Below are 16,698 nucleotides of genomic sequence, written 5' to 3'. Positions count from 1 at the left end.
TAACAATAACCACATATTGAAAGTGTGCTTAATAATGGAGAAGCACTTTTTGTCTCACTTAAACACTCTTCAGAGGTAAAATCAAAATAGTTATCTATCTAGCTATCAATCTATTATCTATTTATCTATCTGTTATCACCTCCCCCCGTTTCCTTGCTCGTTGTTGTTGTGGGGGGGCTTTGGAGAAGTCGATTGGGACTTGATGTGTAGGGAAGCTATAGCAGGGTACCTTAATGCACTCCAAAATGTGTGGAAGTCTGGTTGCTAGGTGGATGTCGCAATCACGTCTCCTCTCTGCTCTACCCTCTCCCCTCTGCTTGAGTCCCTGTTGCTGTCTCAACTAATTTTGCACCGCTCTTTTCTTGTACTATTGCATCTTCTTTCCTTTTCTCCTGTCTTCTCTATCCTATCTTTGGCATTAAACAGTGTGGAAATTTCCACTTTCATCAAAATGCTCATCTATGACCTCGAGTATGTTGCAACAGGAAGGATATGGGTGTGCCCGTGGGCTACTGATCTGGCCAATTGTAGGGGTCATGGTGGTTCTGCACCACCCCAGTGTGTGGACCTTTGCAGAGGTAGACCTCTACAGAGGCGGAACTGCTGCTAAGTGGCAGCTTTCGGTTCCGGGGATGCTGTTGCTTGGCGGTAGGACTCTCGGCCAATAGCCGGTGGCCCAGCATTGTGCTGGAGGACTTGGTCCTCTCACACGGTGTTGCTATGCCTTGTAGGGTAGGGTTTGGAGTGCATGCTAGGAGCTTAATCTCTACTAGGGTCATTGACCAGGCCTCTAGACTCCACGTTCTAGCCAAATGGTCCTTTCTATTTCAACTGTCATGATGAGCTTTTCCTTTCCTCAGTAAATTTATGGATATTGTTACAGGTTCCCTCTTCCCCTGTTCTACCAATTTTTTTACCCCGACGACCCCGGCTTCATTCCTGAACTTTCTCTTTGTCAGGTGGATCCCCCCTCCCCTACTTTTCTGCCCCTTTCCTCCTTTTCCTGTCCTTCTGTTTCTTCTTCTCCCCCCTCCAAGGGAAACACCCCTCCTGATGTTCCTGCCTCGACACTGCCATCCTCAAATGGCGTGTCAGACCTCCTGGTTCCTGACAAGTGTCTCCATCCTCACCCATCACCTCTGACAGCCTCACTCACCCTGTCTACAGAGTCTCTCTACACTACCACTGCTCCTCTGGTCGTTACGTGGGAGCCTTATACCTCCTTGATTTCCAACTCGACCCTCTCAGCCTCTGCAACATTTACCATTACTCGCACTCCCCGACCACATCCACCTGTGATGCCACTCTCCTCATTCCAGGCATGGGACCCCCGATATCCTGCCCCCCCTGGCTAGATTTTTATATGGTGCCCTCCCACATGGTTCTAAATGACTTGGAATTTCAGAAACTGGTGCTTAGGTCTGTGGGAGAGGATGTGACTTTCCATTCACACTTTGACAAATCACGCCTTGTCACGGTTCACTCTGATACCCAAGCCCATGCCTTGGTTGCTCTTATGACTGATGATGATGTGCCTCTGAATACACATAAGCATGCACACACGAACTCCAGCGAAGGCACAGTTTTAATTCCTCACTCAATTCAACTGGGTGACGATTCCTTTCAGGAATGTTCGTCGCTCATCTGTGGTATGCTAGAGCTCCAGCATGTTCCTGTTACCTCAGTTTCATGCTTCAAACGTCCCCCAGTTGGTGACCGCACACAACCTACTCGAATTGCCCTGGTAGTGTCTGATTGCTTGGTTCTCCCAGATTTTGTGATTATAGGAGGTGAACGACTTCCGGTGCGCAAGTCTCCACCAACCCAAGCTCAACGCAGGTAGTGTTGGCGTTTCAATCACCCTGCCAAGCACCGTCTATCATCCCCTTGTTGCTCCTTCTGTGCCTCTCCTGATCATAATAGAAGTGAATCCCAGACCATACCTATCAGATCCACTTTCTACCAGTTGCCAGTATTTTCACTGCTGAACTGCTGGCAATTTTACTTGCCATACTTGTTATATACCGATCAACTTTACGCATTTTTGTTCTTTTCACAGATTCACTTAGTGCACTACGTGATATTCAGTCTATCCCAGCCAGCAACCTGCTAGTGTTGGAGATACAAGAATGGTTGTTCCATATTATCAGCAGATTGAATTCTGTCTCCTTCTGTTGGGTCCCAAGCCATCCTGGGATACCGGGTAATGAGAGGGTTGACTGCCTGGCACATACAGCTGTCACCTCTCGCTGTCACACCTCGTCCTATCCCAGCAACTGATTATTTCCCGATTGTTACCCGTCTCCTTGGCCAGCGATGGGAAGCGGAATGGACGTCTACAACTGATAACAAACTCCACTCCATCACACATACTGTCACTCCTTGGCTGTCGTTCTCCCATCGCAACAGGCACTGGGAAACAGCCCTAGCCCGTCTGCGCCTTGGCCACATGCGGATCACACATAGTCTTCTAATGTCAGGAGGCACTCCTCCGATCTGTCAATGTTGCCAGGTTTCAATCACGGTCCACCATCTTTTGCTTGATTGCCCTCGGTTCCACGCTATGCGCAGACAGACTCTCCCATTCCATTACTCTCTTGGACGTCCCCCTACCTTAGCTGACCTTCTTGGTGAATCCCCTGTGATTTCGATCACACACCTCATGCGCTTCCCATCTCAAACCAGTATTTTGCCTCACATTCAGTGTCTTCCCCTCCTTCCCCTCTACCTTTATTCCATCATAGCATACCCTTCATTTTTTATGCAGCAGTTTTTGTGCCATATAGTCCTCCTGGGCTTGGTGATAATCCTTATTACTTACTTATCTGTTATCAATTTTCTAGCATTGACTATCTGTGTGTATGGATGGATAGACGGATGGATGGAGGGAGGGATGTATACGACCATACAAAAATATAGTGTGGAGAGATAGAGAGAAGCATAGTCTCTCTCTCTCTCTCTCTCTCTCTCTCTCTCTCTCTCTCCACACACACACACACACACACACACACACACACACACACACACACATTCTTTTCCTCATTCCCTCCCCCATTACCACCAGCCTCACCCCCATAAGTCACTCGAATGGAAAATGATGGCGGGGTTGTGAGAATTTCCCCAGTGTTTGCTCATTTTGAGGTTGTTGCCCTGTGCGAAAAAGTGTAGATTTATTAACTAAAATGAAAGCGAGTGAGAGACTGACAAGGAGAGTGTATGTGAGATGTAGGGGACATCTGAGGATAAGATGAAGGAATGGAATGGAGAGATATGTGAGAGGATGGGGAATGAGACTGACCAGAAGAGTGTGAGTGAAGTGAAGGGGGAGACCAGGGACGAGATGGAGAGATATATGAGAGGATGGAGAATGAGAGACTGACCAGAAGAGTGTATGTGACGGGTAGGAGGAAACCTAAGGATGAGAAACAGGGATGGAATGGAGAGATACTTGAGAGAAGAGGATGGAGAATGAAAATGACTAGGGGGAATGTTTGTGCAATGTGGAGAGGGAGACTAAAGATGAGAGGGATGGATAGATGAGTTGTGAGATACACATATATGAGAGAGGATGGTTTTAGAGATTGACTAGAAAAGCTGCTGTTACTACTACTACTGTACATCTATCTATCTATCTATCTATCTATCTATCTATATATATATATATATATATATATATATATATATATATATATATATATCATCATCAGCCGTTGAGGTCCACTGCAGGACCGGCCTATCCCTACCGAAGCAGGGACGATACAGCCAATGTATCTCTACCCAGTGGCTTAGGCTGTCTGGTAGAGACTGCATGTAGGGTGAGAAGAGCCTGTAAGTGTAATTGTAGTGTTGTAGTGGCTTTGGATGTGTGTGTAGTCTGTGAACCAAGTGTAATCGGCCCGCCTTAAGCCGATTGGGTGCAAGCATACTAGTATGCGACACTGGTTCAACCACAGCACCCCTTATGTCCGCCAAAGTAGCAAGTGGCTCGGTAAATGATTCCCAAAGTTTTTTTTTTTTTTTACAACTCTGGCGGGAGGCGAACCCTCGTCCACAAGCGTGAGAAAACGCACACTCTACCACTGTACCACAGAGGCTCTCTCTCTCTCTCTCTCTCTCTCTCTCTCTCTCTCTCTCTCTCTCTCTCTCTATATATATATATATATATATATATATATATATATATATATATATATATATATAAATGATGTCTCTCGATCTATCTAGCTATATATCCCATTGCAGCCCAGTGTCCACAATATTGGACAGGACTGGGAATTTTCCGTGATAAAGTAGGGAACCCCCAGGTAGGGACCTATGAGCTTCGCGACTATGTGCCGATAGGCGGAGGGCGGTAAGCCTAGTACCCTCCCAGCAAGCCTCCCAGTGCAGTGCACCGCTCAGCAGCTCTGGGATCCAATGGGATAAATATATATATATATATATATATATATATATATATATATATATATATATATATATATATATATAAGTCGAGATCCAAAGAAAGTATCCAGGCTTTGTCGATGCTGCGGAGACGAAAGCAAGAATGGTCTGGTGTTCAGACAGGAAAGCAAGAATGGTTTGGTGTTCGTACAAAGCTCCTACCCCTCCTCCTCTTCCTTCCCCTCTTCGTCCCACAAGTACAGTACCACCACGACCTTTGCTCGAGACGTTGCTCACTCCTTTGCTTCGCAATTCCAAGCAGCGCTCGATGTTCATGACGTGTTGTAGATTCCATTTTACGTAAAAATATATGAAGAAATTCTGATTGCAAATTAACATAAAAAACGTGATGAAAAAAGGATGAACGTTATATTGATTTCAAATATAAATTACTGAACTATTTCCCATAACATTCAAGCTGTCCTGTAGAGAAACATGTCGTTGCATAGAAGTCATCCTCAGCGAGATGGACAGGCGACAGAAAAACTGATGGAAAGACAGACATAGCTTCGCCTTAGAGAAATTCATCAAAATTCTTAATTTTTTCTCTAAGCACCATCAAACACATATAGTAAGCCAAGGTGAATATAAACCATTCCAGCAAGGAAAAGGAAACAAACAGACAGACACACGCCACTTGAGAGTCAGGATGACTGCTATTTCACTCTTGCTAAAGACAAACGATTACATCCATCTTCGGAAAGAATACAACTCCTACGTAAGACAGACAAGCAGACGGACAAAGGCAGACTCTGGAGGATCGACTCATGTTGATTTATTTTATTACTGGTTCCAGCAGATAATCTGATTCTGATGAACTGAGATCAGACCCTTGTAGACGTAGAGGAAGACGTGAAAGGCACATGGGACAGACGGACAGATTTAAAGACACAGTCCCAATTATCGGTTCACATCGATTGCTATTCCGCATCTGCTAAAGGTAGACGATTTTATTCAGCTTAACTGAGACTAAACCCTTGCTGTAGAGGAAGACGTGAAAGTTAAACATGTAGAATAAAGAGAACGAAAATGAGGCAAGCAGTTTGCGAATTACCGGTTCACAGTAATTGGAATGATCAGTTCCTATTAACTGGTACTGTATTATTGTTGCTGCCAGAAAATTGTATTTGGCTTCAGTGGAACTACGACTATTCCCGAGAGGAAGACGCAAAACATATGCAGGCATACACACTAACAGACAGACACTCTCTAAATAATTTATTCCTCAAGTAAACCACCACTTTATTCCTGGTACTTTATTCCTGCTACACTATTCCTGCTACTTTATTCCTGCTACTCTCTTCCTGCTACTTTATTCTTGCTACATTATTCCTGCTACTTTATTCCTGCTACTTTATTGTTGCTACTTTATTCTGCTTCTGGCTGACAGTTTTAGTTAGCTTAGGGTAGAACGATCCTCACCTGTAACAGATATTCTTTGGCTACTTACTGAATTACATTATTGACACCATACGCTCGCAGATAGATCAGATGTTATGTGTTAAAGGGTTTTATGAAAAAAAGGCGGGGAAATGTGTGGAAAGTCAGGTGCTGCAGAATCATTTCCACCTTACCTGGGGGATGAGGTGTACAGAGAATTTGCTGGAGCAATAATATTTGGTGTCATTTCTATATATCTGTGTGTGCTGCTGTCCGTAAGTATATCATTTCATCCATACCAACCATCAGTCCATTCATCGACAATAATCAACTGTTCAGACAATAAACAAAGTAACCATTCTGCAGCTCTCCTCCTTTGTAGATGGAATGTTCCTCTGTCTTTCTGTCTGTCACACTATGCAACATTGTGTCAGACAGTACGGAGACTAAATCAGTAATAAGAGTGGTGCTGATAACACCTCCATCTGCAGACCGTTTAACACACCTGACGTTTCGATGCAGATAGCCTACGAATTTTAACCTCCCCGATATACGACCAGCTAAATATGATGGTCTAGTGGCAATCAGAATGAAGTAAATAGAGATCTTACACAGATACGTAGGGCATCCCTTAGATCCTTTGCTACACTGCTGTTAAATCTCTTGATTTTACCTCCACGTGAAATTTAAACCTTGGTGGCTGTCTATCACTCTGCCTAATCTGTCGATATGTCTGTCTCGTCATCGATCTATCTGCCAGTATGTGTGGGAGTCTCTGTGTGTCCATCCATTTTATCATTCATCCATTTAGCAACTCATCCAGTATTCTGTTAATCCATCCATTTGTCTATCTGTCTCCCCATCCATGCCAGTCTATCTATCCATCTACCGACCTGCCTGTATTTGCCTATTTATTAATTTGTCTATCTATATACCTATTTATTCATCCATCAATCAGTCAACTTTACAGCGGGAAGAGGAAGAAGACTACAGTGAATCAGCAAATCCTCATCTAATCTGCTTGCTTTCTTTCACCAACCCTGACTCTGATTCTTAGTATCACAACCAACAATGTTTAGGCAACCAGAAACACTCTTTTATATCAGGAAATTTCTGGACTCACGTTAATATGCAGATAAAAATTTTCAGGGAAAAGTCACCTCCGAGATTCGTTTTCGTTATTTTTTTCTTTTTTCTCGTTTTTTGGTTCCACTTTATTTTCTTTGGTCAGGCGTTCATGCACCCTGATTTGGAAACTTTGGACAGCCACAACCTTCCTTAATGTTTCTTCCCTCCTCCTAACTTCTCTCCTTTCCTCTTTCTTTCTCTCTCTTCCTCCCTTCTCTCTCCTGCTTTCTCTCAGACTTCTCTCCCTCTCTTCCTCTCTCATCTTGCCCCCTACCTCCTTCCATTTCTCCCTTTCTCCTTTGTTTCCACCCATGTCCTACCATCTCTCTCCTTACGTGCCTCCCTTGTTTTGTCCCCCCCCCATACTCCTCCTACTTTTGTCCTTCTCTTCCTTTTAGCCTCCCGTTCTCCCTCCCATTCTCTCCTCTGTTATCCGTCTGCCCTCTTATCTTCGCTCCCTTCCTCACTACTTCCACTTCTCCCTCCTTTATCCGTTTCCTCCCTCCTCCTTCCTTCCTTACCTTCCTCCTCTTTCCTTCATTCACTACCCCCTTCTCCCATCCGTTTCCTCCTATCCTATTTACACTCCCTTCTGCCTCCCTCCTCCTCTTCCTCCCTCGGCCTCATAAAAGAAAATCCACGTTGCAGAAAACTTCTATAAACCTATTCACTCCGAAAACACACACACACACACACACACACACACACACACACACACACACACACACACACACACACACACACACACACACACACACACACACACACACACACACACTCAAAAGCACAACCCCTCCCCCATCACACACACGCAAGCACATCCCTTCTCCCACTACAACACACACACACACATACACACACACACACACACACACACACAAACATACATACATACACTCACACACACATACACAAACACTCAAAAGCACAACCCCTCCCCCACCACACACACGCAAGCACAACTCTTCCCCCACTACAACACACACACACACACACACACACACACACACACACACACACACACACACACACACACACACACACACACACACACACACACACACACACACACACACACACACACACACACACACACACACACACACACACATACACACACACACACCTACACACACAAGCACAACCAGTACCCAACCACACACACACACACACACACACACACAACCCCTCCCCCACCAGATGCGTACAAGCACAACCCCTCCCCCACCACACACACACAAGCACAACCCCTCCCCCACCACACACACACAAGCACAACCCCTCCCCCACCACACACACACACACAAGCACAAGCCCTACCCCACCACACACACACACACACAAGCACAAGCAGTACCCAACCACACACACACACAAGCACAACCCCTCCCCCACCACACACACACACACAAGCACAACCCCTCCCCCACCACACACACACACAAGCACAACCCCTCCCCCACCACACACACACACACAAGCACAACCCCTACCCCACCACACACACACAAGCACAACCCCTACCCCATCACACACACACACAAGCACAACCCCTACCCCACCACACACGTATACAAGTACAACCGACCCCACCACACACACACACAGGCACAACCCCTCCCCCACCACACACTCACACGCACATCCCCTCCCTCACCACACACACAAGAACACAACCCGTCCCCCATCACCCACACACAAGCACAACCCTTCCCCCACCACACACATAAAAGCACAACCCCTACCCTACCACACACTCACACAAGTACAACCTCCCCCACCACACACACACACACACACACACACACACACACACACACACACACACACACACACAAGCACAACCCATCCCCCACCACACACAAGCACATTCCTTCCACATCCTCATATACACATGCTCATATACAAGAACCCAGCCAAGGAATCGACAGCTTTATACTCACATGGCAGCAAAGTCGGGAGCAATCCGGCCTAGAGCGTCTCCTTCTTGGTAACCCGTCCAAACCCTCCTCAGAAGGCTCCTGGATCGACTGCATTTTTGCAATAGAACAAATAATTTAAATCATCATGGCCATTTATTTTCTTATGGACGTATTAATTTATATTACTCAGCTGGAATTTCATTGGAGGGGTCAGTGAGTAGACGATGGACAGTATTTTTCTTACTTAAATAAATTTGAGATTTATTTATAATACCGAAGTGCATTCATAAAGGACAGTGGTTAAAATAAATAAGTAGAAGAGAGTGAGAGAGAGAGTGAGAGAGAGAGAGAGAGAGAGAGAGAGAGAGAGAGAGAGAGAGAGTTGCAGGCGAAATTATGCATCCTGCCATTTAGCCAAAAGCGAGGGATTCCTTTCATGTCAAAAGAAGTGATGTTCCCAGTGTTTTACTCCGTGATTCGTATGTTTAGGGTAATTTTTGGTCACGATTTAGGAAGTTCGTGATTCGTGTGACAAGATATTTTTCCCCAGCGTCGTGGTTTGTTTACTTGGTGAATTTTAAAACCTATTCAGGGATTTTTACGTCATGATTCGTGTGACTAAGAATTCTTTTCTCGTAGTGATTCGTCCGTTTGGAGGATTTTTTTTTTTTTTTTCATTTATAACTGGACGGATTTCGCTTACGTCTTTGTTCGTATGCGTCGCGGATTTTTTTTTTTTTTTTCTTACGTCGTGGTTCTTATGCTTGTGAATTTTTGTGTATGTTGTGATTTTTTCCCCATAACGGGTCGTTTCGTTGGAATTACTACCTCGTGGTGGTTGGGATATTGATTCCCTCATGATGCTTGGGATCTTTTTTTTTTTTTTTTTTTTTTTATTGCGATTCGTGTGCTTATCCTGTGTGAAGCTACATCTGTCAACTTCTGAGGTATGAATAAAGTCGTAAGTCATTAAGAAAATTAAATGGTTCCGAGACATTATGGTTCTGAAAGGATTAATGGACACTCATTGCTAATGAGGACTTAATGAACCAGTGCATTAAAAAAAAAATCAAATACCGTGACAACAGTGGGAAAAAAGAAAGATACTCATACTAAGGGAAAAACAGAGATTCTTGCTACTGTAATGAAGATTTGCTCCTGTTCCCTTCGGCCGGAAGGGAGATGGAGGTGGAAGACGAGGAATGGAAAAAAGAAAAGTTGAAAGGGTAATGGAAGACAGGGTCTTATCTTTCATTCACGCCGAGAGAGGAGGAAAGGGTAAAGAGAAAGGATGAAAAGGAAAAAGGGAAGAGGAAAAAGAAACAGGAAGAAAGGAAAAAGAGGGGAGGAAAAGGGAAAAGGAGGAAAGGAAAAGAAGAACAGGGTGGAAGAGAAAGGGGAGAGAGATTAAAAAGGGGGGGAAGGAAGGAGGAAAGAGGGGTAAAGAAGGATCAGTGAAAAGAAAGATGCAGAACTGGCAAAAGGAGGAAATATATAATTAAGGAAGGCTAGGAAAGAAAAAAAAAAAGCAAAATGTTTGAAAGACCAGCAAGAAAGTCGGTTTATCTATCACTCAACCAGAAATGTGTCAAAGAATAATTATGGGCAAGTCCTTTGGATTATGAATAAGATACTGAATGGTAAAGTTCGTGAGTTGCGAGAAGAAGAAAGTGAGGAAGGAAGATGAGAGGAAATGAAGGGGAGGAGGGATAGGGAGGGAGGGAGGGAGGGAGAGATGGAGAGAGAGGGAGGTAGGAGGGATGGAGAGGGAGGGAGGTAGAGAGGGATGGAGAAAGGTTAGGAAGAGTGGAATAAATGGGAGACAAGCAAGGGAGGGAAGGAGGGAGGTAATTAAGGATGGAGGGAGAGGAGAGAGGGGAGGAATAGTTGAGAAGATGGAGAAAGGAGAGAGGGATAAACCTGAACGACGAGAGAGAAGCAAAAACTGAAGAGAGGGAAAAATGAAAAGGATCGTGGGTGGGAGAGATGATGATAGGAAACCAGAGGTAAAGAATGGAATATAAAGGAATATCTGAGAAATACAGTACATACATAAACAGATGATCTTTGAGATTATATATAGAGATAATTATTATTATACTTAACATATAATTTACGTCTGTGAGAAATGAAAAACGAGGAATGCTCCCTCCCACCCACATACTCTCCTTGGTAAAATAACTGAAAGGAAAAACGAAAAACTGTTGAAAAATAGGTTAAGAAGGAGGAACAGAAAAGAGAAAAGGACACAAGAGGGAAAAACAGAGAGAGAGAGAGAGAGAGAGAGAGAGAGAGAAGGAGAGGAAAGAAAGGGATAAGACAGATTGATATATGATATTTTCTCCTGTACTGCAGTGATTTTGATTTTTTAATTTCCTGCTCTTTTTTATGTTAACCTCTCCTCTATTTCCTGTTCCCAATTTTTCTTCATCTTTCTCCTGTGTCTTTTAACCTTTATTAATATTCCCAGTCTTTTGTTTGCTTTTACTTCTAATTTTATATTCTCTTCAGTCTTTTGTACACACAGGTTCATTCAAACTCTAGGTCTATGTCTCAGTCTGTCTGTTTCTGTCTGTCTATCTTTCTCTGTCAGTCTATATCTTTTTCACACACACACACACACACACACACACACACACACACACACACACACACACACACACACACACACCTCGAACACATTTTTCTTCAAGACCTCTTCATTTTTACTTACTTCGTTCACTTCACCTTCATTTAACTTTATTCCGCTCTGTCTTCCCATCCCCCCTCCTCTTGCCCACAGTTTCCCTTCCCATCCGTGCACCCCTCCACTTCTTACCCACCTTCCTCCTTCTTGTTCCCATCTTTCCCCTCCCCTCCCGTCTCTGTCTTCTCCTTCACTTTCTTACATCCTCTCATTCCCTCCCACGTACCATTCGTTTCTCTCTCTCTCTCTCTCTCTCTCTCTCTCTCTCTCGTTCTCCAAATCAGCTAAAAAATAACCTAGCTTTCTTTTTTTCAGGTCTTTTATTTTTTCCATTTCTTCCTTAGACTTCCTCCGCCACTCCTGTTCTCTCTCTCTCTCTCTCTCTCTCTCTCTCTCTCTCTCTCTCTCTCTCTCTGTTTGTCTGTCTGTCTGTCTGTCTGTCTGTCTGTCTGTCTCTGTCTGTCTGTCTGTCTGTCTGTCTGTCTCTCTCTCTCTCTCTCTCTCTCTCTCTCTCTCTCTCTCTCTCTCTCTCTCTCTCTCTCTCTCCACGGACTCACAGCCCTTTTCCCTTGTTATTAGCCTCTTTTGTTGTATTTCCTTAACTATTTCCTTTCAGCTTCCCGAACCCTCTCCTTCTGTGTGTGTGTGTGTGTGTGTGTGTGTGTGTGTGTGTGTCAGTCTTTCAGTCCGTTTGCCCGTCTCGTGTCTGTCTCCATCACTGTCTTTTAATCTACATGTATCTATCTATCTATACCTGTTTTACTACATGGTTTCATCCGGTACTTTTCTTTTCCCGATACGCTAAAGGTTTCTTTCTCATTTGGTCTGGCCAGGAAACTGTTGACTACGAGGGTATTCCTCTAAAACCCGCCTGGGACCTTCTATATTCAGCTCACTTTATGTAGATGTATAATTGTCATCTCTTTGTGCTTAATGCTCAGCCACGTGAATAGATTAATATTAGAATATGTTGGTTGTCGCGAATCATGATACTCTACACACACACACACACACACACACACACACACACACACACACACACACACACACACACACACACACACACACACACACACAATCCAGCATTTCCCCATCACTCACGCCACTCTAGTTTCAAAGCTCAGTCTCGCATGGCAGTGAAAATTGTTAACCGTTGTATACAGGAGCATACCATAGAAAGTTTCTGCACGGTCCATCGCCTCACAGCAGGGGTAGTTAGGCAATGGGGGTGGGAGATGGACACGGATGGTATAGTGGAAAGAACTGGGATATACAGTATACTCTTCGCATACTAGTTGCTGTTGTGAGGCATTGCTGTTGGTATTGTGTTAGCAGTTAATATATACGAGACAATGTTGCAATACAGCGTTGGCTATCCTCTTCCTTCATTTTAATTAAGCTTTAACTTGGCCTGAAATTATCATGTCCCCTTCTCCAATGCAGAATAAAAAAAAAAACACATTAACAATAAATTATGGCACTAATCACGAAGTGCTATGGAAAAAAACAAATGTAGATTCCTAGCATTGTCTTACGGCTGCTTAGCTACAGGAAGTGAACTGCAAAAAAAGACGATAACCTGGGTCAAATAAAGATGAGGCAGCAACAGTTGTCGGCGGGAGGGAGTGCTGGGCTGTTAAGGCTTGTCTCAGGGTTTCAGTACACTCTTTGCAAGGAAATATAATAATGATCGAAAGTAAAACACTAGATTTTTCGGTAATTACTGATGATACAAAAATAATGAGGTAATCTGATTTACTGTAAACTAAGAAATAGACAGATTAAAGGTATGTGCAGTCATTTAAATCTTAAGCTTCTTTTCTACAATACGTCTTCTCTAAGTAAATAACATCAGTCGGAAGTAACAAGAATAAGCTAAAAAGTGTAGTGAAGAGGATTATGTTGATCTTCCTCCGCCACTTTACTGCCAAGGGAGAACGAGAAAGGACAACAAAGGATGATAAGTGAGCTCGAGAGGGTGTAGTATGAAGGAAGGGAACTGAATGTGAGTTCAATAAAAAGAAGGGCTCCGTGTTTGAAGGGGAAAGGTGTATGGAACTATCCACTCTCAATGCAACGTGTATATGAGTGAGAGGTGGGGATAGTACGTACTAAATGAGGAGGTGATAGGAGGGGTAGGTGCTGCAGAGGGATGCCTTCAGTTGGTGGCACTGATATATTCGGTTGACTACTCTGCTAAGGAAGAGTGACTACGATGTTTCCATAGCCACTTGTTAGAATGGAGCCATAAATGAGCAACCTAAGATTGAGAGCATGATCATAGAGAGAACACTGTAAGAAAGGAGAGAGGCTGAGTGAAGGAATTGGGCTACAAGAAATCGTTACATCGAGTGAGTGGATGATGGGTACCTGCAACTAACATGAACTAATATATGGCGTAACTGTATTGAAACGCGTAACTCCTTGAATTAGATGACTGTGCAAGTAAGGGACACCATCACGTGGTGGCATCAGTATCACTGAAGGTGCAGCTGCTTGGTGATACAAACGTGCCCTAGTCCTCTCACTGTCCCCTCCAAAAAGGATGTGCCCTACAGAAGAATGACAACTGCCTGCAGTCCACCGGGTTTGCGTTCAGTTGAAACTGAGTTAATACTACCACCACCACCACCACCATCACCGTACTATTGCATCCACTACTTCCACCATACAACTACTGCCACTGTACTACTACTACTACTAGGCTACTCTTACTTCTACTACTACTACTACCGCTGCTACTACTACTACTATTACAACTAGCTACCACTGTACTACTATTCCTATTACAACTGTTACTACCACTACTGCTACCATCACCACCACCACTACCACTGCAATGATGCATTTTTATGAAGTTTTTGCTGCCACAAGATTCTTATGTTCAGCTCACGACGAACCTCAACCAGTAAAGGGGTTAATGACAGCTATACCTAAGTCCTCCAGTTCAAAAAGTCTCTTTAGTGCTTAATGAAATCGTCTAATAGTAGTAATAATAAAATAGAAAAAATCGCAACCGTACTGCTGCTGCCATTTTCTAGGCTCATCTGAACGTGAACCCGGTGGACTGTAGTCTTAAGCTGTCCCTTCTCCTGCAGCCCACCATCCTGCTCCAGGAGGTGATGGAGGCAGCTTCAGGAAGTTTGTGCAGCCAGGCAGTGGAGCAGCCTGGTTAAGTCGGTGCCACCACATGAAGGTGTCCGTACTCGCTTAATCAAACTCTATCCACTCCTCGGTGTGGTTGTATCAGTCTAATTATCCAGTTGCTTCAGCGTTCATGACAGCTAATCAACACAAGTGTGGCCATTACGTAAGTGGAGATGATATGGGTAAAGTGGATGTAGGTGTGGGTGTGGATGTTGGGATGGATGAGAGAGAGAGAGAGAGAGAGAGAGAGAGAGAGAGAGAGAGAGAGAGAGAGAGAGAGAGAAAGAGTGCACTATCAATTAACGCTGGAGGTAACAATGTCTCTGAACCCAAAGAACTGAAGCTATTAAGGAGAGGTACAGAACACCACTACCAATAAGAGCCTCATCTAGTAAGAGTCAATCCATCTCTTGACTGACACTGCATCCTGTGAGGGAACTCCAGTATCTAGGTCGGAGGTCGGCAACCTGCGGCTCTTTTAGGACACTTTTGCATCTCTAGGAGCTTCATAAAGAATCACTTATTCTTTCAAAACGAATGCATCACATAACACATGCAAGGCAACATTATATTTTTAGTTCAACTTTGAAAAGATCTGTGCTATAAGAAGATCCAACAATATCACTATAATGTTTTGTTTAGATTTAGAAGTACTGCAGATTTCGGTTTATGAGAATTTTCTGTATTGCGGCTCCGAAAGTACTGCATTTTTATGAAACTTTAAAATAAATGGCTGCTTTAGCACTAAGGGTTGCTGACCTCTGATTAGGCATTTTTATATTCCTGTTCATTACCGACCACTTTTAGCAGGACACTACAGTAATTCCTCCTTCAAATACGCTCTCATTTTGTCCTATCATCATCATCATCATTTCATCCTCCCTCTTAAGTAATGACCCTTATCTGCATAATACACTCCATACACCATCCTTCCTTCTACTAGTACACTCCCTTGTCTTGTTCAGTCACCAAAGAAATAGATCCTTTAATCTTCTTTCCTTCCAGACGTGACGGTGGAAGGAGAGACCCAGAGAATCAAGAGATATCCAGAGAGTCTATCTATCTATCTATCTATTGCCAGACGGGGTGGCCACAAACAAATCACCTCCACGTTGTCCTGTCCCCCGCCATTTCACTGCCCCGCTCCCAACTCACATCCCCCTCTATCATACACTTCTCCACTCCATCCCTCCGTCTCATCCTCGGACTCCCCCTCCCTCTCCCCCCCTCCACCTCACTCACATATTGTACACTCTCCTCATCAGTCTCCCCCCCTCCACCTCACTCACATATTGTACACTCTTCTCATCAGTCTCCCCCCCTCCATCCTCTCCACATGGCCAAACCACCTCAGTGTGTTCCTCCTAACGCTTCCTATCACATCCAGATCCACACCATAACGCTCCATTATATCCTCATTTGTTAGTCTGTCTCTCCATGAGACTCCACAGGCTCCTCTTAAATAACTCATTTCCATTGCTCTCACTCTTGACTTGTGTCTTTCCAACAACGTCCAAGCTTCATTTCCATACGTTAGAGTTGGTATCACAATACTGTCATGTAGTAACTTTTTCACTTCCATGCTCACTTCCCTGTTTCTTATCACTGCTTTCAAGGAACCAGCAACCTTTCTTCCTTGTTGTACCCTTTCAAGCACTTCACCCTCCAAACTTCCATCCATACTCATCACACTCCCCAAGTACTTAAACGTACCCACATTTTCCATTTCTTTACCATCCTGCCTAACTGTACATTCACTGACTTCACCTCTCTCAAAGACCATCACTTAACTCTTCCCTACATTCACCTGTAGATTCCGTTTCTTACACACTCTCCCAAACTCATCCACAAAGCCTTGCAGCTCTCCTTTGTCTTCACTTAACAACACAGTATCATCTGCAAACAACAGTTCAGGGAGTTTCCAAACACTACCCTCTCTCACTAGGGCCACTCCAACATCCACTGCCCTGCCTTGTATCTCTTTTATTACCC

This window comes from Coenobita brevimanus, chromosome 74 (assembly GCF_032717465.1).
Source record: "Coenobita brevimanus isolate Jiangsu-jjx chromosome 74, ASM3271746v2, whole genome shotgun sequence".
Taxonomy (NCBI): domain Eukaryota; kingdom Metazoa; phylum Arthropoda; class Malacostraca; order Decapoda; family Coenobitidae; genus Coenobita; species Coenobita brevimanus.
This window is presented reverse-complemented; position numbering follows the sequence as displayed.